The sequence below is a fragment of the Anastrepha obliqua genome, chromosome 2, assembly GCF_027943255.1.
Source record: "Anastrepha obliqua isolate idAnaObli1 chromosome 2, idAnaObli1_1.0, whole genome shotgun sequence".
NCBI lineage: Eukaryota > Metazoa > Arthropoda > Insecta > Diptera > Tephritidae > Anastrepha > Anastrepha obliqua.
In genome coordinates, this window is record NC_072893.1 from 72,774,603 (window position 1) to 72,800,983 (window position 26,381).

The 26,381-nt window shown below is 35.7% G+C and overlaps 1 protein-coding gene across 1 annotated transcript in view; it reads left to right on the forward strand.

Moving 5' to 3' along the window:
• Nucleotides 1-3,078: 3,078 nt before the first annotated feature.
• The window catches only part of LOC129238203 (uncharacterized), a 69,671-nt gene continuing 46,368 nt past the window's right edge, over nt 3,079-26,381 (forward strand). Inside the window, exon 1 of the mRNA XM_054873245.1 lies at nt 3,079-3,313. The gene's annotated coding sequence lies outside the window, so the exon portion shown is untranslated. The remainder of the gene's footprint in view (nt 3,314-26,381) is intronic.

A 26,381-nucleotide genomic window follows, 5' to 3' on the forward strand; every position in this document is an offset into this window, starting at 1 on the left:
TTTTTAAAAATTAGTTTAATAGTTCAATCAGTTCTATTTAGCTTTACTTTTTGGTTTGTCATCTTGTTACAAGGTTGTTCTTCTTCTTTTCCTTCGAGCAGTCAAATATTTCTCACTGTAACGTGGCATAGTTTTGAATATAAAAAAGTAACAAAATTCCCATTTAAAGAAAAACAAAAATATCAGTTTCTGTTTAAATTACTTAAAGAACTTTGTATGCGTGACAAATTGAATTTACTGTGTGGTTTTTTTTAATAAATGTTTTATGGTTATTTTCAATAGGCTTTATGAAAAAAACATTGCCTAAAAGATCCATCCTTGTGATTAGATCCTGTGTTAAGAGAGTTTCTTCAAAAAAAAGGGCATATAAAACCTTTTTCTATGTTTGAGGTCATGTAAGAAGATAAAGTACTCCTTTTTCAAAAAGGTCTTCATGGTTTCTGCAACATTATCTTGTATTTGTTTTTGTTTTTTTTTACAATTCTTGCACTAGCTGTATTTTGAAAGGCTTCACACTTAAATCCTTTCGCAAAATTTTCCACGTTGTTGAGTAACAGAGGCCCAATTGCTGCGAACAGCGACGAATCGATAATTGATGGTCACCATTAACACTGACCGATATAGCTGCGATATTTTCTTCAGTTCGCACTCTACGTAAGAGTGTTGGTGGTTTGATGTCCAGTAATGTAAATTTGGTTCTAAATTTAGTCACAATAGCTCGAATAGCCGCTTCAGTGGGTTGATTAAACTGACCATAAAATGGAAGAAGCGCGCGATAAACTTTCTTAACAGAACACACGACGATTCATGGTTAAATTATAGACCAAACGGAAGATGTTTGACATTGAAAGAAAACACGAAACGTGCGTCAGCTGTTTAAACCAACTGTTTAAAAAGATAATAGCTAAAAAATCACTCGTTATAAAGTAATTTTTGCTTTGCACATTTCTTATAATGAGTTAGCGTATAAAGTCCCGTATTGAACCCATATATGGCTCTAATTTTATTGCACTCACCTCTTTTTCAGTTATTAGTAACGTTAAAAATACAGCTATAAAAATTGCATGATATTCTATTCATTATTACGTGAGTTATTGCGATAAGAGTGGCGTTACTTTTGTTATTTAAAAAAAAATGGATGCAAAAGAATTTCGTGTTTTAATTTTACACTGCTTCTTGACGGGAAAAAATATCGGTCAAACGAAGAAATGGCTTGAAAAGTATTATGGGGACTCCGCTCCATTAGAAACAACAATAAAGCGATGGTTTGTTGACTTCAAATGTGGTCGTAGAGAAACCGATGATCCACAACGGAGTGGACCTCCAAATGAGGCGGAAACACCAGAAAACATCAAAAAAATATGCAAGGTCGTTTTGAATTACCGAAAAGTGAAGCTGCGTGAATTAGCTGATATTGTACAAATATCAGAAGAATGTTTTGGTTGTATATTGCATGACATTTGACTATGCTTATTCTCTAAAGCTCTTTTCAAAGTTCGTGCCGCGTTTGTTCACTGCACCGTGATTGCACCGCGTCATAAACCAACCAAAATAAAGATAAAATTATATGAAATGAACTTCGAATTGCTCCCACATCCACCGTACTCAAATCTAATGACTCCCAGCAACTACGAACTATTCGCTGGTAAAAAATTTCGCTCGAATGAAGAAGTTATCGCTGAAACTGAGGTCTATTTTAAGGCAAAAGGTAAATCGTTCTACTGAAGTGGTATTGAAATTTTAGAGCCCCGCTGTAATGATTGCGTTGAACGTGATGGAAATTACATTGATGAATAATGCTAATTTGGAATAAAAAACAACGTATTTTCTTTGTTAGGCTCGGGACTTTTTAGCCCACGTGTTACATAGCGTAGCCATGTAATAATCCGGTCGTAAGAGCAGACATTAAGAAATGCAGGTCTGTTAATCATAACTCAGTTACATGACAAACATCTTCGATGGCTAAAGAAAGCAGAAAAGCAAGTGAGACAACTATTCAATGTAAACCCTTAATCCGATATAAGTAGACTACGCATTCCGAGAAACATGGAACGATGAACTGCAAAAGGCAAAAGTTAAACAAAACAAAAGAATAACATACAAATTTGTGCCCATTCTACTTTTATCTTACTTTTAAGAAACTTCAAAAGTTCATATAATTTTACCGAAATCTGTGCCATTACAGAAAGCAATTGGCAATCGAATGTACATTCCAGTGGCATCAGCTATATCGAATTCCACCGCGCGTGTAAAACTCATTATCGCTCTCGCTCTTAAATATTTTGTTTTGATTTTTAAAATTATTCTGATTATATTTTCTACCTCATCATATCACGTCTTACTTTCTCTAGTTCGTTTTGATTTCACCATAAGCTTTTACACTTGGCTGAGTCTTTCTTTGGCATTATTTTCTTTATTTGTATTTCTCCGCTCCTCATACGTATTTATGTATGTATTTACACAAGTATGCATTGTTGTGAAGTAATTACCTACATTCACATATAACACGTTTGCCACTATACCAGCATATTAACTTTTCACCCAACAGTCCTCACTTTCATTGAATTGTCGCATGCGCATGCGCAATTTGTTGCGCGCTGAAGTGGCCTCAGTTATACGTCGGTCTTTCACAAGTGACTACGTCACCCTTCAAACATTGACACGCCGCCAGTAACTGCAATCGTTAATGAATTTGCCTTAAAATTATTTATTTATTTACATTTTTATAAATTCGTGCAACAAAGTGGCGAAAAACTAAACGCGCCCCGTTTTAGTTTGTTAGTTAATTTTGCAATGCGCTTGACGCTCTCATTTCATTGTCATTAATCCGTTTCCCAGGCGTTTGGACAAATTGACCAATAAACAGCATTCAGCAATACCGCCAAGATATCGGTCACATCTTCAGCGTCATGCAGTGTTACATATATTTGTACATACATACATATTTATATGAATATATGCTCTAATAGCTGTTAAAGTGTGTTCGGACTTGTTTTTTTGTTTTTTGTGCCCAATTTTTGCTTTGCCGTCAAAAATTGTTTTATTTTTATTTTTTTAAGATGCAGTTAGTTACGCGGATTTAGTGTAAAAAGTTGCGCCGATCACTCGATTCAGGTGCGGAAATTTTTGTGATTCACGCTTGCACAATTTCGTATACAGTCGCGCGTAAATTCGGTGTGTTTATGTGAAGCTCCTTTTTAGTGTTTATGTTTTGAAATGCAATAATACGCATCCATATTAGTGTTGTGCAAAATTTTTATAGTAATCTGAATATTTTGCGGTGATAGCAGAACTGCGTTAAAATACTACTGTGGTGAGTAAAGTCATATCGTATGGATATCAGTGTTTAGTTAATATACTCATAATATCTGTGTATGGCGGTTTTTATATATTTCTTATTCTTAAACTAAATACGGATACAAGCCCAATTCGATAATAATAAACAAAAAAATTGCAAATTCTTTAGGATGTTGTCATTTTTGTGTGGCAGTCACGCTTAATGATGGATATTCGAAAGACTTATGGAAAGAACTCGATTTAATTTTTCAGCTGATATTAGTTGCAAAGATACCAGTAATGGGCAAAATTTTATTTAGAAAACACTAAGGACTAAGCAAAAATAAAATTATTTAGTTATTTGATAAAGAATAAGGTAGCGAAATAATATATATCCCGCTAAATTATAGAACGAGTTTTTTCTTATTGTTATTATTATTCTTATTACACGGAGAAAATGCGCAACATTAAAAAAAATATCAAAAATCAACGCAAGCTTTGAGCCACTTCAAACCTTCACTTTATTGTACAAGAATTAAATAAGATGTAAAATTGCCTCAAACTTCGTTTTTCATTTTGCTGAAAATTTGTCGATTTTTTCTCATATACACATCCACTTTTAGTTTTTAAAGGGGTTAGGGTAGTCAGAGGCACGAAAAAATGATGATTTTCAATCATTTTTTGTTTTTCTAGTCAATTAATTGCATTATTTTCAAAAATAAAAACATATCATTAATGCATCTTGTTTCGCCTTGACTTTAGCAAAAGTTCTACAAAATAAAAAGGAGATTGTCTGCAAAGTCGGTTTACTGACGATAGTTTAACGTGACACCTTCATAAGAAAATGCTGATGGAACGGTTGCATTTTTCAAAAGAAAATTTTAATTTTATTTGTTTGATAGATATTTTGTATGGATATAGAGAAGGACGTAAATGGAATCGCAATGGAATTGATCAAGTTACATTTACAAAAACGTGAAAAATTACGAAACATTTAAATTCATGAAATATATGTTCAATTTCGATTGTGCATCAGACGTTAATAAGTCAACAACTCTAAGAGGCACCATCATCGATTTGACTTTTTCAAGACACTTTACACTCGAAACACTCCCTTTCATTTCCTGCTTTTCCTATCACCTTCCTATTCTCAACAGAGAAATGGTTCATTACCATGCACACAGGAAGAAGGCATATGCTCTCGCTTGCAGTTCAAACAAGGTAACGCCTCAGAGCAAGGTAACGCTGCATTTTTTCGTGCGTGCAGGCGGCTACATAGAATTATAAGACGTTATCATGTCAAAAAGATAGATTCTAAAAATTTCTAGTATTCAGAAGGAGAGATATACCAAATTAAGGCTAATGAAATTTGCTATCTTTCGTTCATGCTTACATTTTTCAGCAAAATTAGAATGTTTTCAAGATAGAAAGCAAACAAAATATTTTCTTCTTGTAGAAAGATATAAAAATTTTCGATTTATATTGTAAGAAATATATAAGAAACCGACTATATCTAGTTATTTTGAAGAAATCTGAAAATAAATGAATTTTGAAAGGCTATCAAAAAAAACAAAAAAAAAGTACTTTACGGTAATAGTACGTACATACTTATCTATATGATTAATTCAAAAAACCCAAAATCTAAAGCCGAAAAATTTGAATTTTTGTTAAGTTCTTTCAATGTATGATGTCATCATCCACTTGGCAGTACAGTCCTGGGTGAACCATTGCCTCCTCTGAGGCAATATTGTTGGATTCGTTGCAATATGATTTATGACTGATAAGGGATCGCCAGCCTCTAACCAGATTTTTCTCACCTCATTTCATTTGTTCCCTTCCTTTGCACTGAAGGTTCTCTCCACCACCGCGCGCAGCCTAAATGAGGAGATTGGAAGTGATTGGGGAGAGGAAATATGTCATAGGATCAGCCATTAAATTGCACATCCCTTCCCTTTTTCGTGTATAAGAGGCGTAATCATTTTAACACGCTTATCAAAAACATTAATTAATTACTCTGTAAATGTTTTTGTGGAATATCAAAATAAATGCTTTTTAAAATAAGATTATAGCCGATTAAAGTACTGATGAAGTAAAGGATAAAACAAAATGTTATAATACTCCTTCTGATTTGTAAAGGCTTCAAGGTTATTGAAGCACATCTTGCATCATATGAAGCAAAATTAAGCGATTTTAGGGCGAAGAAAGGCACATTCTTTTGAATTTGTTTAAGTCGATTGATGTATCAAGGGTGATGTGGCTTCCATATAAAGACAGAATCCTAAAAAAAAGTTGTGAGAGTAACATCGGGTGAAGAATTATACCCGCTCATTTCATAAATATTCTAACGCTCTTCCAATAAGTCGTTCTTCAGATGGCAACGCAGTAAAATGGGTATATCGTACAGGGTGGGTCAAATAATGTTAAACACAAATTACTTTTGCAATAATCATTTATTTTGGTTAATTGTTTTTATACATTGAATATGTTTTATGGAAATTATGTATGAAATATTACATCACACAAATGTCCAACATTTTTCCTCGATACAAATATTGGCTCTTTTGAACGCGTTTTCCATTACACCACATAATGTTTCTGGTTGAAGGCTCAGTATTGCGTCTCGAATATTTTGCTTCAGCTGTCTCTGGTTTATTGAGACACACTTTGTCTTTTAAATATCCCCATAAAAAGAAGTCGGGCGCAGTCAATCTGGCGAACGAGGTGGCCAAGGGAAATCTGAATTTTTGGAAATCAGACGTTCGCCAAAAATTTCATGCCGCAGGTACATAGTTTGCCTAGCAGTATGCGCAGTTGCTCCATCTTGTTGAAACCACAAATTAGGATACTGCTCCGCCATTAGCCGCAAAAAGTTTTCAATCAATTTTCTGTAAGAAGCTCCTGAAATCGGTTCCGGCGTTTCATCCTCATTTTCGAAGAAATATGGACCGCTAACTGTAGTGGCCATAACACCGCACCAAACAGTACATTTAGATGGGTGCGACTGATGTTGGTGTGCTGTCCTTGGATTTTCAGAGCCCCACAATCTACAGTTTTGTTTGTTGACATAACCATTTAAATAGAAATGCGCTGAATCGGACATAAAAATATTTTTTAAAAAATCAATTCGTGTGGCTAATTGTGTAAAACGAATAGCGTATTGGTGGTCTTGCGGTAGAGTTCCATAATAAATTTCCAACAATTCAATTATAACCTACAAAAAGAGGAAAATAAATATGTCAAAAAGTAAAAAAGTTATTTGAGCTTAACATTAGTAGGTCTTATTTGGCCCACCCTGTATATCACCAACACAATCTCAGTTTTGTAAACAAACCGCTGCCTAATCTCATGTTGAGTGAGGAAAACAGAGAAAAACAGTTGTTTCCTTCAAAATTGCTGAGAGTTGGTCATATTCTCTGAGTTCTCTATACTCTTATTCTCTATACTCTCTCTTCTCTATACTTATATTGTTTCCTTTTCTCGAAAAAAATTTCTTGTCATTGTGGACATTTCGAAAATATTACCAGACGTCTTTTGAAAATGTTGCGTTTTCATATGGCAATAAAATAAGACAAATGCAACACTTACATAAATTAATTATTTAATATAAGAGAATATACCTATAATAAATATAGTTATATCTAGCAAAATAGCAAAAGCATTGGCGACTGTGGTCTTCGGGTTTACATATGCTATCTCCCTATGTATTTGTATGGTATTGGTGGATGTGATGGCAAATATGTGCATATACATATATAGTAATTTTGAAGCGAATAAATGATGAAATGAAATAAGAAAATAAATAAAAAATACAGACATACGAGAGAAATATTTATTAACTTTCATCTGTATTGCAAAACACAGCCGACGCTTTGTGGTTCTGATTTGACTTAATCCAGGGCATGAATTTAAAAGACGTGAAGTTGTAAAGTCAGTTTATCTTGACCACTTAAGGGATCAGACTGGATAGTAACGTATGGTCAATTCTAAGGCAAACAAAAGTCTTAATTTTTTGTAGCCCGCTGAATGCGGCGAATATGACAGTTTGTAGGCCCAAAGGTTGTAAGTTCTTGTAATGAGGTTGATAATTTAACTAATTATTAAGGTAAGCTTCTATGCACAAAGATCGTTGATACCTTCTACTCAAATATGAACGAGACGGTATCAGTAAGACGGTCCGCGGATGACATATGGCAAAAATAATTTTTTTTTGGATGGTAGGACTGTTATAAGCTTACATGGCAAATTTCAGCGTGATATGTCACATACATAGTTTGTTTTCTGTGCTACTGTAAACAAGTCAAGCTCGAGTGTGTTCTTCGAATTTAACGATGGAAATTCAAGTTCAACAAAGAATATGTTTGAAATTTTGTCATTCCAACAAAATTTCGACTTCAGACGCCTTAAAAATGTTGCAGACAACTTATGGGGGCTCTGCTCTATCGCGTGAACGTGTTTTCCAGTGGTACAAATCGTTCAAAGAGGGCCGTACATCAACCCAGAAAACCACGATAAAGTCGCTCAAAAATTAAGGTTATGCTGACTGTTTTTTTTCGATTACGAAGGGGTGGTGCACTCGGAGTTCCTTCCGCAAGGCCGATCGGTTAACGCTGAATATTATTTAGACGTTTTAAAGCGTTTGCGCGAGAACATTCGTCTTGAAAGGAAGGAATTGTGGGACAACAAGTCATGGTTCTTGCATCACGATAATGCACCAGCTCACACATCACGTCTTGTTCGCGATTATTTGAACAAAAGTAATGTTAATATCGTTCCGCAAGCACCGTATTCGCCTGATATGGCTCCATGTGACTTTTTCCTGTTTCCCAAGCTCAAGTTGCCGCTCCGTGGAAAACATTTTGAGACAATTGAAGTCATAAAAGAGAATCCGAAGAACAAACTCGAGCTTGACTTGTTTACAGTAGCACAGAAAACAAACTATGTGACATATCACGCTGAAATTTGCCATGTAAGCTTATAACAGTCCTACCAAAAAATAAAAAATTTATTTTTGCCATATGTCATCCGCGAACCGTTTTATTGATACCGTCTCGTTCATATTTGAGTAGAAGGTATGACTACAAATATTTAATTATTGACTCTTTACCACCGGTTTTAGCTGCCGGATTTGCATACAGAATTTCTGTGATTCCAGAATATGTAGACATATTAAATGTGATGAAATAGAACGATTTACTTCAATTTTTTGTAACAACTAAAATTTTCGTACAACTATTTTGATGAACTTGTGTACACAGGTAAACAAATATCAGCGGAAGGGGGCAAGTGTTTTGCGTGTTCGGCGATTTTTGTGTAAGAAATCGAATTAAGTGCTTAAAAGCACTGTTGGCAGTAGGATACGGTGAGCGTGCCATGGGTCAAGAAAATGTTTACATGTAGTACAAGCTTTTCACAGAAGGTCGTGAAGATGTGAATGACGACGCTCGCGGTGGACGCTCCAGCATATCAACAAACGATGAAAATGTTGAGAAAGTGAAAAAAATTGTTATGGAGAATCGTCAAATCACAATTAGAGAAGTTTCTGAGGATGTCGACATATCGGTGGGCTCATGCCATGCAATCTTTTTGGAAATTTTGGGCCTGAAGCGTGTGGCAGTGGCTCAGAGATTGTTGAATGACGTCAACTATGATTCAGATTTGCTTGAAAGGGTTATAACTGGCGACAAGTAATGGGTATATGGTTATGACATCGAAACTAAAGCCCAATCGTCCAAATGAAAGAGTTCAGGAGAGCCAAGACAAAAAATAAGCATGCCAAGTGCGATCAAATGTCAAAATTTTGCTCACTGGTTTCTTCGATTACCATGGCGTAGAGCATTAGAAGTTCTTACCACAAGGTCTTAAAGTAAATAAGGAGTGCGTGAAGCAATACGAAAGCTACGCCGTGATAATGCACCTACTCACTCATCTTTGCTTGTGAGAGCTTATTTGGTCTACAACATTATAATGCCTCAGCTATTGTATTTACCAGATTTTCCTTTTCCCAATATTTAAGATACCCGTGAAGGGACGGCGTTTTGCGACGATTGAGGAGATAAAAACCGAATCGCTGAGAGACCTGATGGACATACCAAAAAGTGCATATCAGAACTGCCTCGAGGATTGGAAAAACGGGGAAAACTATTTTGTGGGAAATAGAATAGAAATTGATGAGTAAATAAATAATTTTTTAGAAAACTAAAAATTCGCCCTATTTTTTTAACACACCTCGTAGAACAATTTGAGAAAGAAAAATGATGCTTAATAAATGCGACACTATAGCTAGAGAAGAAAACATAATTACAGAGCTGTAAGTGAAAATCTTTTCTGAAATTTAGGAAAAGGTGACTTTTATTAGTGGAATTCGACTAGAGTTTACACAAATCGGATGGTTTCAAATTAATTAAAAATTTTCATAGGCACTGGAGGATCTGGCTCTTGGATAAAAAGTCAATAATTATTTTTAACCCTTGTTATTATTGATTCGACGCTATGAGAAATATAAATATCCTTCTTCGAGATCGTTTATGCATCACCTACGTCGAGACTTCGGAGTAAAATTTGCCGATTTCCGTGTATGTGCTTTTCTTGAATCCCTTAACAAAACCTTTGACAAAAAATAAAAAAATATAAAGAACAAAATTATAAAATAATAAATAAAATATTGAAAATTTATTGACCTAATTTATTTGGATTATATGAAGATTGCTGAAATTTATTTCTAACATTAAAACATGAAATTTTTGTAATTTTTCCACCTTAACCTCACATTAACCTCATACAGCCATGAATTTACCAATAAGTTAAAGTATTTTTTATATTCAGTTGGCTCTTCCGATTTTTAGCCAAAAGCCCAGATAGCTAACAGTTATATACTTATATACATTTATAAGCGTATGTATATATATTTCTTGAATCACTGGAGAGTGTGAAGGTTATATATAACTTGTTGGCGCGTATGCCTCTCCTCCTATTTGTGGAGTGCGTCTGAAAATTTTTCCCCAAATGGAGTTACCAACAGTTTAAGCCGACCCGACTCCGAATGGCAAATGATTTTTTATGAGGATTTTTTCGTACACCGGAAGGTTTGCCATTACCTATTGAGAAGCAACCGCTTTTAGAAAAAATACCTTTTCTATTACTTGGTGGACCAGGAGTTTCAACCTGCGCACTTCCGAATAGTACATACAATAGTCTGTAGTTACACACCAATCCATTGCACTACGGCGACGGTCAGATAGATACTTTATGAGGTTTGCACTTTGACCTCATTGTCTTTTGTGTCCACAGCGACCGCTAGGTACCGGCAAGTGGTAATGCAAGCTAGGTAATGCAAGTGTAATAACTACTAATTAATTGTTACTACATAAAATAAATAAAAATTAATAATATTTTGCTGAAGACAACAAATACCAAATTAACCTTTTAAATATTCAATAAATAATGCCATCAAACACTGTAACTGAATAAATAAAAATTCAATATAATTGCATTTGAAGAAGTAGATATTCATCAAAATATGCCATGGGTCTAAAATAAATACAAATAAAAAATCAAAAATTTATAGCCGCTCTTAAGTAAGTAAATGACATAACTAATTTTATTGCTGATATTTGCTAATAGATTTTGTGGACAAAGCGTCAGTTGCGAAATATGTAAAAAGAAGCAGCGAAATGTCGAAAAGAAGTCAATCATATGAAACATCAAAGCAACGATGTCGTATAGGTATATCTTTTTAATGAGAAACAAAGAAAAAAGTTGCATGAACCCCGCGTTATGACGCCCAAAATGCAATTTTGCAATGTTGCATATTTTTTGCAGAAGGTCAAAGTATGATAGTTTCTCACACATGTATCCATATACATTTATATATCCATAACATTCCATAGAGACCTTAATGTCAACGAATTTGGTGTTAAAAATAAAATGGAAATTTTTAATAAAAATATGCTTTATTCCGTTGACATTTCAAGAGCAGTGCATTTGCATACAAATTAAATAATAATAAATTAAATAAGATGCGGGGTATAACTAATCAAAAGATAGTTTTAATTAAAGATGATTGACCGAAGTGCTTAAAATAACTGATATGCCATTTAATTATTTTGAAAATGCTAATAAAAATGAAATGGAAGCAAGTGCAAATCTAGTTTCATGGAATCTGATAAGCATCCCAAGGCTATTTAATTTGTGCATCTGCACGTACGCAAACGTTGCATGAAGTCCCTTTCGTTTTTTTAATGCTGACGCTGCCATTTCAGGTAATCAAATGCGACATGAGCGAAAAAACAGGTTGCAGCTGTGAGGTCAGGAAGTTGACAATGAAATATTTACAGGCATGGAGGATGGATTTCAAGTGTAATACTTCATATCACTTTCAAAAAAAGAAATACATACATATATACATACACATTCATGTTCGTAAAATGGAAATCTGGAAGAAAAAGCATAAATAAATCATTAACATAGTGGTCCGATTAATTAATATTGTTACAAAATATTCTCAAAAAATTTACGTAGTACATTTTTCCATTTTTGAAAATCATAATTCATTACAGTTTCACAGAAACCCAACCGATTTGGTTAACTTTCATAACCTTCCGCTGCCCATAAACTATGAGAAATTCGCATAAAACTTCAGTACAAGTGAAGCTATGGATTGAAGTAGGGAAATATAAGACCCAACACAATTAATTAGAAGTAATTTTGAACTGAAGTATTAATGGCCATTCTGTGTTAAGTCACAGAATGACTTGTGGACAAGTTAGGACAACTTATTTGTTTCTTATTTTATTTTAATAATTTTTTTATGAAAAATACAGATTATTCTACTATAACAACTAAGTTCCAAACTTTTTGCAGATTATAAAAAGTCTACAAATTTCCATACATATTAAGGAGTAGTCAGAATTTTCAAAAAACTGTACTTTTTTTGCATTTTCTTTAAGTTTAGTACCTTAGATATATTGCGTGAAAATTTGAAGTGAATCCGACAAATAATTTTCAAGTTATTCAACAATTAACAAAGGGTACTCGAGCGCTCCGGAGCGTTCAAGGGCAAGTAGCAGCAGCAATCGACTTCTCGGATTTTATTGTTATGCACGCCCATTTTGATGTAGGCAACAGTAAATCAACATTTTGGAAGTTGCTATGACGACTGATGAACTATTATATGGCTCAGGAATAGATGACACAGTGTAAGTAATTAAATAATTCTTATAACTCTATATGAATCGATAGCAAAAGTTTAAATGCGTTTTTCTCAAAACTTGTTTTTTGAACTGGTGATCACTGTAACTTAAAAACCGCTTGGTAGATTTCAATAAAATTCATATTTTGAAGAACATAAAAAACTCATGCCTGATCGAAGGATTTTTTATTTTTCGAAAATTTCGATTTTTTTAACAATTAATTGTCGGTTTTTTTTCGAAAATCTGAAAAATATTTCCTGAGGCCACCGTATTGTTAATTTTGATAAAAAGCTTCGATCAAGCACAAGATTATATATTAATACAACTAATTTCTCTTGTCCGATTAATTTTAGATGAATTTCCAAGGACTTGTGATAATCACCGCAAGGGACTTCTGGAGAAACGGGCTCCACACAAAGAGCGATAACTTTTAGAATTATTAATTTTTTTTGTTTAAAATTTTACTAAAGTCAAGTCAAAATATGATGTATTAATGCTATGTTCTTATTTTTATAAAATAAAGCAACTGACTAGCAAGGAATAATGATTGAAAATCATTATTTTTCGGGCCTCTGATTACCCCTAACCTCTTAATCAGAATTTTTTGAAAATTACAGTACACTTAATTTTTATGCAAAAAAGTGTGAGTTGAAAATGGCATAAAAATCGTATTAATTTTTCACAATTCTTACACATCTTGTGCACTTCCTGCGAGTAATGAATACTCAAAATTGTTTATATGGAAGAAAACATCCAACACCATCAGTAAAAAAAATTTCAAAAAGCAATGCAATTTCTGAGCTACGTCAACGTGCAGTTTCTTATAAAAAAGTCAATGGGCTATAAAACTGCGTATACAAAACTTTTCTAAAAATTTTGATTGCGAAATTTAAATTTGTGATGAAAACTTATTGATTTTTTTTATATTTGAACAAAGTGTGATATTTGGATTTATATGATTTTTGTTGAAGAATGAACTATATGAATGTTTCGATGAAAAAATATTAATATTAATTAAGAAAATAAATAAATTATCAAAATTTGTCAGTAAGTCCCTTTACTGTAGCTATTTAACACAGTTTATGCTAATAATATGGAATTTCGCGAGACTAATTTGGGGTGATTAATTAATCATAAAAATACGTTTATGTTATATACGATAAATGTACACATATTTTCAAGAAATTTTCACAGCAAATACTCAAAATTTGTTCAGCTTATTTTTTGTTATACCCAATCTCATGATTCTATAGTAAAAGGTTGTGTAAAGTTTGACAGCTGATTTCGGATGTTACTCAATGCATTGATGCAGTTTGGAAGTAAGGGAAAAAGTGACATAAGCTTACCTGCCTTCTGAAAAGGTAGTAAAATACTGAAAAAAAGTTCGATGTAAGCCAGATACTAATTTTATGTTATTTTATGAAGGCTGCTAATTTGTGGATTTGTCCCTACTAAGTAATTGCGGATTTCACTCATAGATGGCTACAGTAGAATTTTTAGGTTTACGTACGTAGTACAAATGTAAAAACATTTTGTTATTTGATAGTAGACAATTCAGCTATCAATCAGTAAGAAAAATTTTTTCATCGGTTGCGTAGTTTTCGTTTGGCGTTCCTTGAAAAATGGTAAATCAAAAGGAACATTTTCGTCATATTTTGGTTTTTTATTTTCGCAAAGCGAAAACCGCATCGCAAGCTCATAAAAAGTTGCGTGCTGTTTATGGTGACGAAACCCTTAAAGAACGGCAGTGTCAAAATTGGTTTGCCAAATTTCGTTCTGGTGATTTTTCACTCAAAGATGAAAAGAACTTTGGTCGGCCAGCGGAAGTTGACGACGCTCTAATCAAAGCAATAATCGATTCGGATCGTCACAGTACAACACGTGAGATTGCAGAGAAGCTTCATGTATCACATACATGCAATGAAAATCACTTCAAATAACTTGGCTGTGTTCAAAAACATACATGGATTCCTCACGAACTGAAAGAAACACATTTAACGCAACGCTTTAACAGCTGAGATTTGCAAAAGAAACGTAATGGAAATAATCCACTTTTAAAACGACTGATAACTGGCGATGAAAAATGTGTTGTTTACAACAATATCAAGCGGAAAAGATCGTGGAGCAGGCCAGGTGAATCAACTCAAACAACATCAAAAGCTGATATTGATCAAGAGAAGGTTTTGTTATCAGTTTCATGTGATTACAATGGAATTGTCTACTGAGGTCTTACCACCCAAACGAACGATCAATTCGATTTCAACGAAATCAACGAAATTAAACAATGCAGGAAAAAGGTCATTGATCAAAATGTATTGCCCATTACAGAATAAAGTCATTTAGTTAAATGAAAAAATTGTCTTTGATTTGATTAGTTGTCAACCCAATATATTGACAGTGCATATGAATGACAACTATATGTGCTTAGTTACCGAATTCTTCATATATTGTATATCATTGTATTTTTATTTGTAAAGCTTTAATTTAGTAATGCTTCCGAAATTTGCTATTTTTTTCAGGTACTAGAAAGATGAATATCCTAATTCAAAAACTCGTAGCCATGCAGAAATAAAATATATTGTACCTTAACTTAGTATTTTCAACTAAATTATTGGAATTTAACAATTTCTGCAGCTTTCGATGCGTTTCACAAAAGATTTGAGAACACATATTTTAAAATTTAAACGTTTCCCACAAAAACATGCTATATTGTCTATGCATTTTGTCCCAAGCACAATACTTGTTTTGGTTGGCTCTTTCAAGTTGTTAAGCTAACAGAAAGTAACTGACTGACGTCATTCCTTAAGTGCCGGCTGATTTTACTCAATTTTTTAATTCTATATATTTTGTCTTTTGGGACATAGACAAATTTAACGCCCTCGTTTGCTCATGTTTTGTGGCGCAACTAAAACTGTATTGTCTGCTAGCTTTTGTAACAAAAGTTTTAATTTTTATGCGTTTGAGTATTTTTTCGATAGAATTTGTTCTGAAATAAAAAATATCTTTTCCAAGAGGACATCATGTGCTTATTAAAGAGCGCTAGATGGCTGACACGGGGTGAAAATTAGACCTCACCTTCAATTACTATCAAGCTTACAAAAATTGAATTTTTGGGAAAATTTACGATAACGTCCAATATGTAACATAAATAAGTATGTGCTTAAATTTATGCACATATGTAAATTCACGGTGGAAAACCAGAGATTCTGTAGTGCATTTTGATGCCCTTAGGTTTTCATGCGAAGCTTTTTCATGGCGATTTGGCAGTGCTTGCCAAAAACTTGGATTTGAATTTATATATCCACAAATGCCATCAAATCTGGATCTAATCGATTAGTATCGTATAAATTGTATAAATCTACTCAGTCCTGACAATGACTTCAATCAAAGTGTTATTAAAAAATTGTTCAGTCGGTGCGCCGAGTATCCTGGACAAACTGGAAGAAAAAAATATAAAGGTGTATTAAATATGCAGTTTTGCTTATTTACAAACGACCACATACGCGTAGGTTAGGTTAGGTAGAAGCGGTTGTGCTGTGGTACACACTCAGGCTCATTGCCCATTGTGATGCCGCGTAGGGAACTTGTCCCTATCTCTGCTAAAATCAGTGTGTGCCTTTCAGAAATTTTAGAATATTTCTGATTTCTGCAGAGTTGAGATCTTCCAAGTCATTAAAAAATTGTTTACCAAGAATAGTAAGCCTACATCTGGATAGAGCAGGACAGTGACACAGTAGGTGCGAGATTATGTCTTCCTCCTCCTCATGTAGACAACTTCTACAGAAGTCATGTGTTTGCACACCCATTTTTTGGGCGTGTTTACCTATTAGGCAGTGCCCCGCTATGACTGAAATCAGTGTGCTAAGACTATGATTACTTTGGCTTAGCAGAGCTTCTGTGCGTTTAGCATTGAGAGTTGACCACAGTTGTCGGCCGATTCTGCAGGTGGTTTCATTACTCAATTTTTTCAAAGATAGGTTAGGTAAGGTTAGCCTGATTGGCAATAAGCCACGCACAGACCTTTTGGTCCCTAGCGATACCAGATGGAGACCGACCTCTACGAATACCTAAAGTAGACATCATGTAGGATGCCAGTGCTTTTGGCGAATCTAAGTAGAGCTGGGAGCTCCGTTTTTGAGACGTCCTCCAGAACCTCAGACAGGAGGGCTCCGAGGCATCTTTTTCGCGTTTTTAATAATGCCGGACAAACGCACAGAAGGTGTTCTAAAGTTTTCTCAACATCCTCTCTGAATTTCCTGCATTCGTCCGTGTTAGCAGTCCCTATCTTGTACGCATGTGCAGCCAATAGATTATGACCTGTAAGCATACCTATGATAGTTCTGCAGTCCTTTCGCGAGAGCGTAAGTACGAATTGAGTCAGTTTTTTGTCGTTAGTTCTACACATGACTTTTGCTGTTTTGCATGTGGTCAGATTAGTCCACCTAGCTTCCACTTGCCTTTTCATGTGGTCGTCCATTTCGTTGTATATTGTGTTTAGCGGTCTTGGTATGTCGTTCTCTTGTTTAAAAGGTACTCTCACAGCACTTTTTGCTATCTCATCTACTATTTCATTTCCCATAATGCGTTTGTGACCAGGTACCCAGTAGATATGCAGCCCACTGTTTTCGGCTAGCCTTTCTATGGGCTCCCTGCGCCGTCGAACATTTTTGGACTTAATACAATATGAGCTTTTATTGCTGCTTGACTGTCTACGTATATATTAATTGTTCAGTTCTCTCTTGTTCTTGTGTAGGCTAGCTCTGCGGCTTTCCTCACAGTAAAAAATTCCGCTTGGAAAATACTACTGTGGTCTGGCAGCTTGATAGGCTGCCTTATCCCTAGCTTTGAGCAGTAAATACCCACTCCCACTCCATCTAAAGTTTTAGAGCCGTCTGTATAGATGTGAAAAGTTCTATGGCCAGGCTTCATGCCTTTGTGCCATCCCTCCTTTTCAATTGTAGTGCAAAACCTTCTCTCCCAATTAAAGTACGGAGTCATGTAGTCCGTGCAACCTGAGCTCCACTTTCTCATTAATCTGTGACCGAAGGTTCTGCAGGTGAATACTCCCGCAGCCACTAGCCTCCTCGCGGATTTCGCTGCCAGGTTTTCCGCCATAAGGTCAATAGGTGGCATGCTGAGTATCATTTCCGGCGCCACCGTTGGACTGGTTTTCATCGCTCCTGTTATGAACAGAGCAGCGAGTCGTTGAATGCTTTCCAGTGGCATTAAGTATGTCAGTTTTCTTGTCGCATTCCACCATACTAAGGCCCCATACAGCAGTATCGGTCTAACTACTGCCGTGTAGCACCAATGCATCAGAGAGGGTGATAGACCCCAAGTAACGCCCAGCATTATTTTATATGCGTACAACGCATTACTGGCCTTTTTCGCCCTCTCCTCAACATTGTGCTTCCACAGCAATTTGCTGCCCAGTATTACTCTGAGGTACTCCGCTTCTTCAAGGATAAGTACCTTGCATATTTTAAGGGGTATCCCTACCATCCATGTTACTTTTAGAGGAAATGACTCTGCAATCTCGTTAATAGATGTGCGTCATTCGATGGCTACTTTGGAGGTTGCCGACTGTTTTATGAGGGATTTTATCACCGCTTGGCTATCAGTTAAACTGTAGATATCATTTCCGGATATCGCATCACACTGTATCAATGTCGAGGCTTTCATTAATGCCGTCAGTTCAGCCTGAAATACGCTACAGAAGTCGGGGACCCGAAAACTAAAGGAGATCCCCAGATGTTCGGAGTATACACCTCTTTGATCCATCTGTGTATACATGGATGGACTCGCCCTGTCTAACGTCGTTCCATTGTCACTCTTCCCTGGACGGTAGGAGCGTTATAAACGCTATAATGGCCAGTGTAGGCGGGAGTGCATAGTCCACCAGTCCGGGAAGCCCCAAAGTGCCAGCCAGGATTTTACAGTGACCATAATACGTGTTTTATCACTTACTTAGAAGGTTTAGCCTGATTGTCGCACTGCGTGCGTTATATGTATATTGTCTGCTGATCTACCGAAAGGAAGCTTAATGTTGCATAAAGCTCCATTTCCTTTCAAATCACGCACTTACAATTCAATTTTATTTGCATACACTCGTATAGATGCAGTTGCAATAGTTTATATTATAAACTAATGGTGTTTTCAACTTTGCAGAAATGGAAAATAATTGGCCAGATCTAACAGCGATTACATAAAAGGAAAATGGTACTGTTAATGAAATAAAACTCCAGTAGACAGTTACAAAGCTGTTGACATACTTACGTGTACGTAGATGTGCATCTTTTCCAGTCAAAATAGCTGATGCTCCAGTTTAAAGTGGCACTCGAACTTTTTTTACTGACTGCCATACTTTCGTTTTACTGACATTGTGTGAAATGCGAAATACCAAAAAAGAAAAAAGAGAAAAAATACAAAATTTTACCTGCGTAACTATCGGTTTTACCGTCTGCAGCGTTTTACCATACACACTCATACGCACACACGCGCGCACGTCTTCGGTGCTTACGCGCATTCGCCGAATTAACTCATTTGCTCGACGACCTTGAGACCATTACCGTTGTTTTCGTTTTTTTTGTTTTTTGTTGGTATGTTGTTGCTTGTTGGTATAAAAATGTGGGTACCTATGCATTGGTAACTGTTGTTGTCAACACAAATATGAATTCGTGTTCAAATTGTTGTTATAATGATTTTTGATTTTGTGTGGTCCTAGGGTTAGTGTTGGCAGCAATTCGAATTTGTTTATATGCAGTTCATCTTTGAATCTACGGAACGTCTCGTCTATTGTTTGTTCACTAAGATTGGCATGTTAATCAATTTGTACGAATAACATAACCTATATTCACGAAAGTGATCTGAGCATGCATGCATACACCTACACTTCGCGACAAAACGATAACACATCAACATTTTCACTAGTTTTGACTATTTTTTGTTGTTCTCTTAATATTAATTATTTATTATTTATCAAACTACAGCTCATTGTCTAACAAACAGCGTATAAATTCAGTTGGAACATTCTATAAAAAAAGTGGAAAAAATCCCCAAACTTGCTATACCATTTTTCCGGTTTTTAATTATAATTTCTAGAAAGAGTTTTGGTACGCAGTTATATATATATATATATATATATTTATATAATTGGCGCGTACACCCTCTATGGGTGTTTCGCCGAGCTCCTCATCCTATTTGTGGTGCGCGTCTTGATGTTATTCCACAAATGGACGGACCTACAGTTTCAAGCCGACTCCGAACGGCAGATATTTTTTATGAGGAGCTTTTTCATGGCAGAAATACACTCGGAGGTTTGCCATTGCCTGCCGAGGGGCAACCGCTATTAGAAAAATATTTTTCTTAATTTTGATGTTTCACCGAGATTTGAACCGAACATTCTCTCTGTGAATTCCGAATGGTAGTCACGCACCAACCGATTCGACTACGCCGACCGCAGCTTTATACCTTATTAAATTTTAGTACAACAAAGTGCAAGTTTGAAGTTGTTAAAAAATCCCGTTAATTTTTTATAATTATTTTCTTTAACGATATTACGCATCTTATCCATGTTATAAATGCACGAAATTTTTTAATAAAATGAATACCCAAAGAGAAAAAGAAAATAGTCCAAGCCGGTAAAAGCTATTGTCTGTCGCAGGCTGTATATGGTTGTTGCTATGTGCTTATCTATGCCAAATTTTGATTTGCAGATTTGAAATGCAAGAAGCGGGTGATATTTTCTCTTTTCGCTTGGTTTTCGTCTGTGTTGTAAGCTTTAAGTTATGAATAAAATTTAATATTTCACCATTTCAGCGCTATTTTATAATACACATGCACAAATATGCACTTTGGTGATTTTCCAATGCGATTTCGACTTTTGCACTGCAACATTTTTTATTTGATTTAATGAAAATTATCTGCATATATCATATTGCGTTATGTGTTTTATGTGTTTCAACCTTTTTTTTTGCGTCTTTTTGCCCATCACTCACACGTAGCTGAGCGTTGTCTGTGCGTTACTTTTTTAATGTCGTTGCTGATCGCTGACGGCGATGAAGACATTATATTTGAGGTGAAGGTGGAATTGTTGATACCATCATCGGTTATTACGAAAATAATTAATTATCTGTTTAATTGCAAATGCTTGTCCCTCTTCTTGATTATGAAGTCAACGCCTAAAACAAACTGATGCTTTTTTTGTTAGATATTTTTTTTGTTTGAAATGCTCCGCTTATGAAAGCAGAGCTAATATGATTTAAAATCGTGTAAAGCACACCATAGCATAAATTAAAAATTGTAACGCTTGTTCAGGCCCTCGGGAGGACAGAACCGCCCCATAAGTGCATGCACCAAAATAGTATAGCGGAGTTGTTGCATGATCAGGGATATCATAATATTTTTGATACTAAATGATCGCCAATGTTTTTGCTAAATCTTGGGCAGCAATTAAGTATTTAAGTATTTACTGATAGAGGATAATATTTTAGTATTATAAACGTATGAGTCTCTTTTCATAATAAGATGAACTTCCACATTTCAGAGACGAATATCTTTAACAAACTCGACTACCACTAAAAGTGGCACTTACATATAAATCTATTATGCAACGTCTCCGAGTGTATTTCTGACTTGAAAAAGCTCCTCATTAAAAACTATTTGCCATTCGGAGGCGGTATAAAACTGTAGATACCGCCATTTTAAGGAAAAACATCAGAACGTAACAGGTGGCGCTAAAGTAATCCTCCTATCAGAAAATGCTATAAATTTTGCGATTGTCCCCTAATGTCAGTTCTGTTTTGACATTTGTGTAGTAAACACATGCGAAATACACGTTAATAAACAATGTTACGCTACACTGCTCCAGAACGCGGAATATTGCTGACTATTTATTTGACCAATAATCGGTCGGTGACTTTGGCACAACGTGAACTTCGTCGCAGATTTCCTCGCCGTCCAACGCCTACTGGTGAAACACTGCGACGTTTAGCTGCTCGCCTCGAAGAGACTGGCACAACACGAGATGCTGCCAGGCGTGGCAGATCCCGGAGTAGTCGTTCTGCAGAGAATATTGCTGCTGTAGCCGAGGATGTCATGGAAGCGCCGTCGACATCGACCAGACGACGTGCCACGCAAATAGGGATCAGTCTTTACAGCGAAGTTTGGTACATGATTTGAAGATGTTTCCGTACAAAGTCCAGACGGTGCATCATCTGTTAGCTGCTGACCGCCAATCGCGCTAAAAACATACGCTCAAGCCATCCTTAATCACCACCAAGAGGAAGATGATTTTTCATCGAAAATAATCATGAGTGATGAGGCCCATTTCCATCTTAGCGGGTACGTAAATAAGCAAAATTTACGCTTCTGGGGCACTGAAAATCTGCGTGTAACCCACGAAGAGCCATTACACCTGCTGTTTTCGCTGGAGGAGTCATCGCACCTTTTTTCTTCGAAGACGTCGCGGGCAAACGGTTACTGTGAATGGTGAGCGCTACAGAGCAATGATCAACGAGATCTTTTTGCCGCAACTTGATGAATTGTGATTGGAAAACATGTGGTTCCAACAGGACGGTACAACGGCACACACTGCACATGCCACAACCGATATGCTGAAGGATGCATTTCTCGAGCGCCTAATCTCCCGTTTTGGTGATTTGCACTGGCCAGCAAGATCGCCTGATTTGACCGCTCCAGACTTCTTTTTGTGGGGCTTTTTGAAGTCGCGGGCTTATGTCAACAAGCCTCAGACTCTTGCAGTTCTTAAAGACAATATCCGTCAAGAATGTGAGGACCTATCGCCGGAAGTTTTGGCCAAAGTGATGGAAAATGCCATAAAAAGGGCTCAAATGGCAATCAACTGTCACGGCGGCCATTTACATGACATCATATTCTCGACTTGATGTAAAAAAAACTAAAACACCAAATAAAAATAAGCCACAAGAATAATCAAAGTTTTTCATTTTTTTTTTTAAATTACAGCCAAAAAACATCGCAAGGTTACTTTTGCGCCACCTTGTACTTTGCAAATAGGAGGAGCTCGGTCAAACACCTAACAAAGGACGTAAGCTAAGACTAGGAAACTGTAAAGTTTGACCTTGAGCTTGGTGAACTATTATGGTAAATGCAGGAAGGAAACTTCTCTCATTTCTAGATTATTCGGGCTTTTTTAGGCATGTTTTGTTTGGTACCCACATTTGTACATGTATATATGTGTGTATGTCGAGTTATTTTATTTTTCCTCGCTACATAATTATTTAAAAATTATTAAAAATACACTTGTTTATTAAAATTAAGATAGCAACCCTATTCAAAAATATCTTAGTGTGTAAATCGTACCCTTTTCTGGGGTGTTATTTGGCTTAAAAAGTATTTAAATAACTTAAAATAAGAATGATATTGTGAATGGCGAAGCGAAGGATTCAGCACACGAACTTATTTTTTTGTATTATGAGCAGCGAAGCGAATATGCATTCGCCAAAATGTGATGAATGCACGGCGAAAATAAATTTTAGATTGCTTAATTGGATTAGATTTGTCGAGGGTTGGACAAGTTCAAGAACTCAGTTAAGAAGACCATTGTACTACACCCGCATAGATTGCAGTAGACAGAATAGGAAAGAGGGAATTTGACGGAAGACAATGGTTTGAGGCAGCTATGCCACAGACACTCTCAGGCCAGTACTCTCTGGTTCTTCCTACTAAGTTTTAGGAGACAAGCCACTAATTTCGTTTGGTTCTATCATAAATCACTTAGCTACTCTGCAGGATTCCAATTCAAACCAACGTCTTCTATAAGTAGACCTCATGCAGTCATCAATCCATAGCTGAATTGATGCAGAATTGACACCTAGAAATGGTTTAGCACTTAGTCGTATGCTTGCAGAGCCTTCATTAGCCAATTTGTCAGCCAACTACTTCCCTGTAATAACACAATGTCCAGTCACCAAATAAGACAAAATTTGTTACGTTTTGCAACACTGTTCAATTTTGTCATGCATCACCGACTAATTTCGAAAAGCAGCGTGGGTTAGCAAGGGCTTTCAGTGCAGCTTGACTATCACTACCAAGTCCAATACTACTACTCCGCCACTTTTTCTCAATTAGCCAGTATGCTACATTCAAGATTACATAGATTTCCATTAAGAATACTTTAGCCATCTGCTCCATGCCGTAACCGTACTTAGTGTCTTCATCGAAGCACCATTCAAATCCACTACCATCACTGATTTTGGATCCAATGGTGTAGAAGTCTGAAATCCCGTTAATTGGTTCTCTGGGCTTAACCATTGATATCTATCCGGAATCAAAATATAATACTTCCCACCAAAGCTAACATAAGGCACTCAATTCTCCGCTGGTATCGAGAATAGTATTTACCGCTCCGACAACTGGTGGTATATCTGACAATGGCCAGTGTTTTCTTCGTTTCTCCAGACTCCGTTTAACTTGAGTCTGTACGCCGCATTCTTCGCTGCTTCTAGAATTTGAAGATCAAGAGGTTGCAAGTTCAGGATGGCATTAAGGGTATCGTCAGATGTCGTGCTTATAGCACCTGTGATACCCAAGCACATACTTCTGTGCCGCCTGGTAAGGGATTTTACTCTGCACTTAACTATAATAGCCTTCCATCAGACAACAAAGGCGTATGTAATAATGGGTCTAATCAGGGTGATGTACAATCAGTGTACTATCACCGGTCTTCGACCCTACACCTTGCAACAGGTTCTCTTACACTGCCAGATGACTTTTAGTGCTCGAGAGACCTTCTGCTCGACGTGCGTCTTCCAGATCAGCTTATTTTCTAAATTGTTGAATACAGATATTTCTTTCTCGGAATAATTTGGCTTTGGTTTTGATATATATATATTACATACATATATGAAGTTTTTCCTATTCAAAACACCATAACTTTTTTGTGTGAAATTAGCTTTTATTGATAAATGTTTGCGTGTCCACGGCTCTAAGGCAGCTTCAAAATCATTTTCCCGATAATAAGTCGCATTCACTCTGACACCAGGCTCGATAAAAACGATTGGAGAGCGTCCATGAGCGGTCACTGCGGCCCAAACCATTACTTGCAATGGGAAATTGCTTCGAGTGGCCATACGTAGGCTCAAATTCTCGTATGAGTGTTCGGTCAAGTAAACACGATCGTTTTGAGTGTTGATAAACTACTCAATTGGGAATCAGAAAACACAATGTTAGGAAATTCGCCACGTTCCTATAAGCGCAAGAACTCCTTTGCTCTTTCGCACCGAACTTTTTTTTGCTGGGGTGAAAGATCGTGTGCTTTTTGGATCTTGTAAGCCTTGACCTTTAGCTCATTTTTCAATATACGTCGAATGCTGTCTTGCGATATTTTCAGTTCTTTGGCTATTTTTCTTCCACTTGGACGTGGATTTCGTTCGAGTCGAGCCTTCACTTTCCGAACCATTTCTGGCGTTGTTGCGGTTTTTTTGGTCCACCTCCATAGCGTTATGCAATGGTAGATTTTTACGAATATCCTAACGGATATCATCTAAATAGACTTGCTTTTTTTAATTTCTTTCATTTCAACGCAATTATCGTTACATTTTAATTTTTTTAAAAATTATTAAAGTAAATATGGTAAACTAAAAATGGGCTGGCAACCCTATATAAAATCTCGATTAAACCTATTGACTTAGGAAAGCTGGGAACATGAAAAGCTTGGAGACACTTATTTAGATACAACTTTTGCAACCACTTTATTTTGTTATCTAAACCCAATCACGTGTACTTCTATTTCACTGGTTACTTACACATACATTGCCATATTCCACTTAAACTTTTCAAATAACTAATATAACTGAATAATTGACAGAATTATACTGAAAATTAGGTGACAGTCCTATTTAATAATATCTGAATTAAAGCTGTCAGAAATAATTTTCACTTTATATCCTTTACTTTTAAATTGGGTAATTAAAAAAAGTAGGTGGAAATTGATTTTGATTTGATTGATTTGATTGATTTGAATAATCTCCAGTAACAACTTCTCTAACGCCTTTTCCTTCGTATTAACACATATCTCCTTTATTACACACTAACTCTCTAAATAATTAATATAGTAAAAATTGTGATTTGGAAATTAATTAGCCATGGAATTGGGGGAAAAAAATCATGGCTTTTGCATCATGATAATGCAACTGCTCACTCATCTTTGCTTGTGAGAGGTTATTTGGTCAAATCAAAACCGTTATCATGCCAGATTTGGAGATGATGCCAGAGATTCATGAAAAGACAGCGTTTTGCAACGATTCAACACATAAAAACAGAATTGCTGAGAGAGCTGAAGGACATACCAAAAAATGCATATCAGAACTGCTGGAAAAACGCTGGCACAAGTATATTCCATCTAAGGAGGACTACTTTGAAGGAGAGAAAATAGAAATTGATTACTAAATAAATACTTATGAAGAAAATTCGAGCTATTTTTTGAGCACAGTATAGTATAAACAATAGTGGGTTTATTAACTATAGCAAAGGACTTATTGACAAGTTTTGAAAATTTATTTTTAATAATCGTTTAATCAAATTATAGTTTTTTCTAACAAAAACCATGTAAAGTCGTCTGTCAAAGCTTATGCACATTTCAACAAATTTCAATTTAGTTTTGTAATATGAGGAAAATACATAAGACCACCAGGAGAAAAGAGGGCGCTAGATAAAATTTTCTGCTGGCAGTTTTGTGCATTGCCTGTGTATAACAGGTGCTAGGCATTTTTTATATGAAAGAAAGCATGCAATGACATCAGCAATATTTTGGTTTAATTATACAATAAAAAAAACCAAAAATAATCATGTTTGCCATTAAAACAATAATCGAATATAATCAAATAATTAAAAGCAATCAAGTAATAATTATTTTTTAATTCCTTATTATTTTATTAT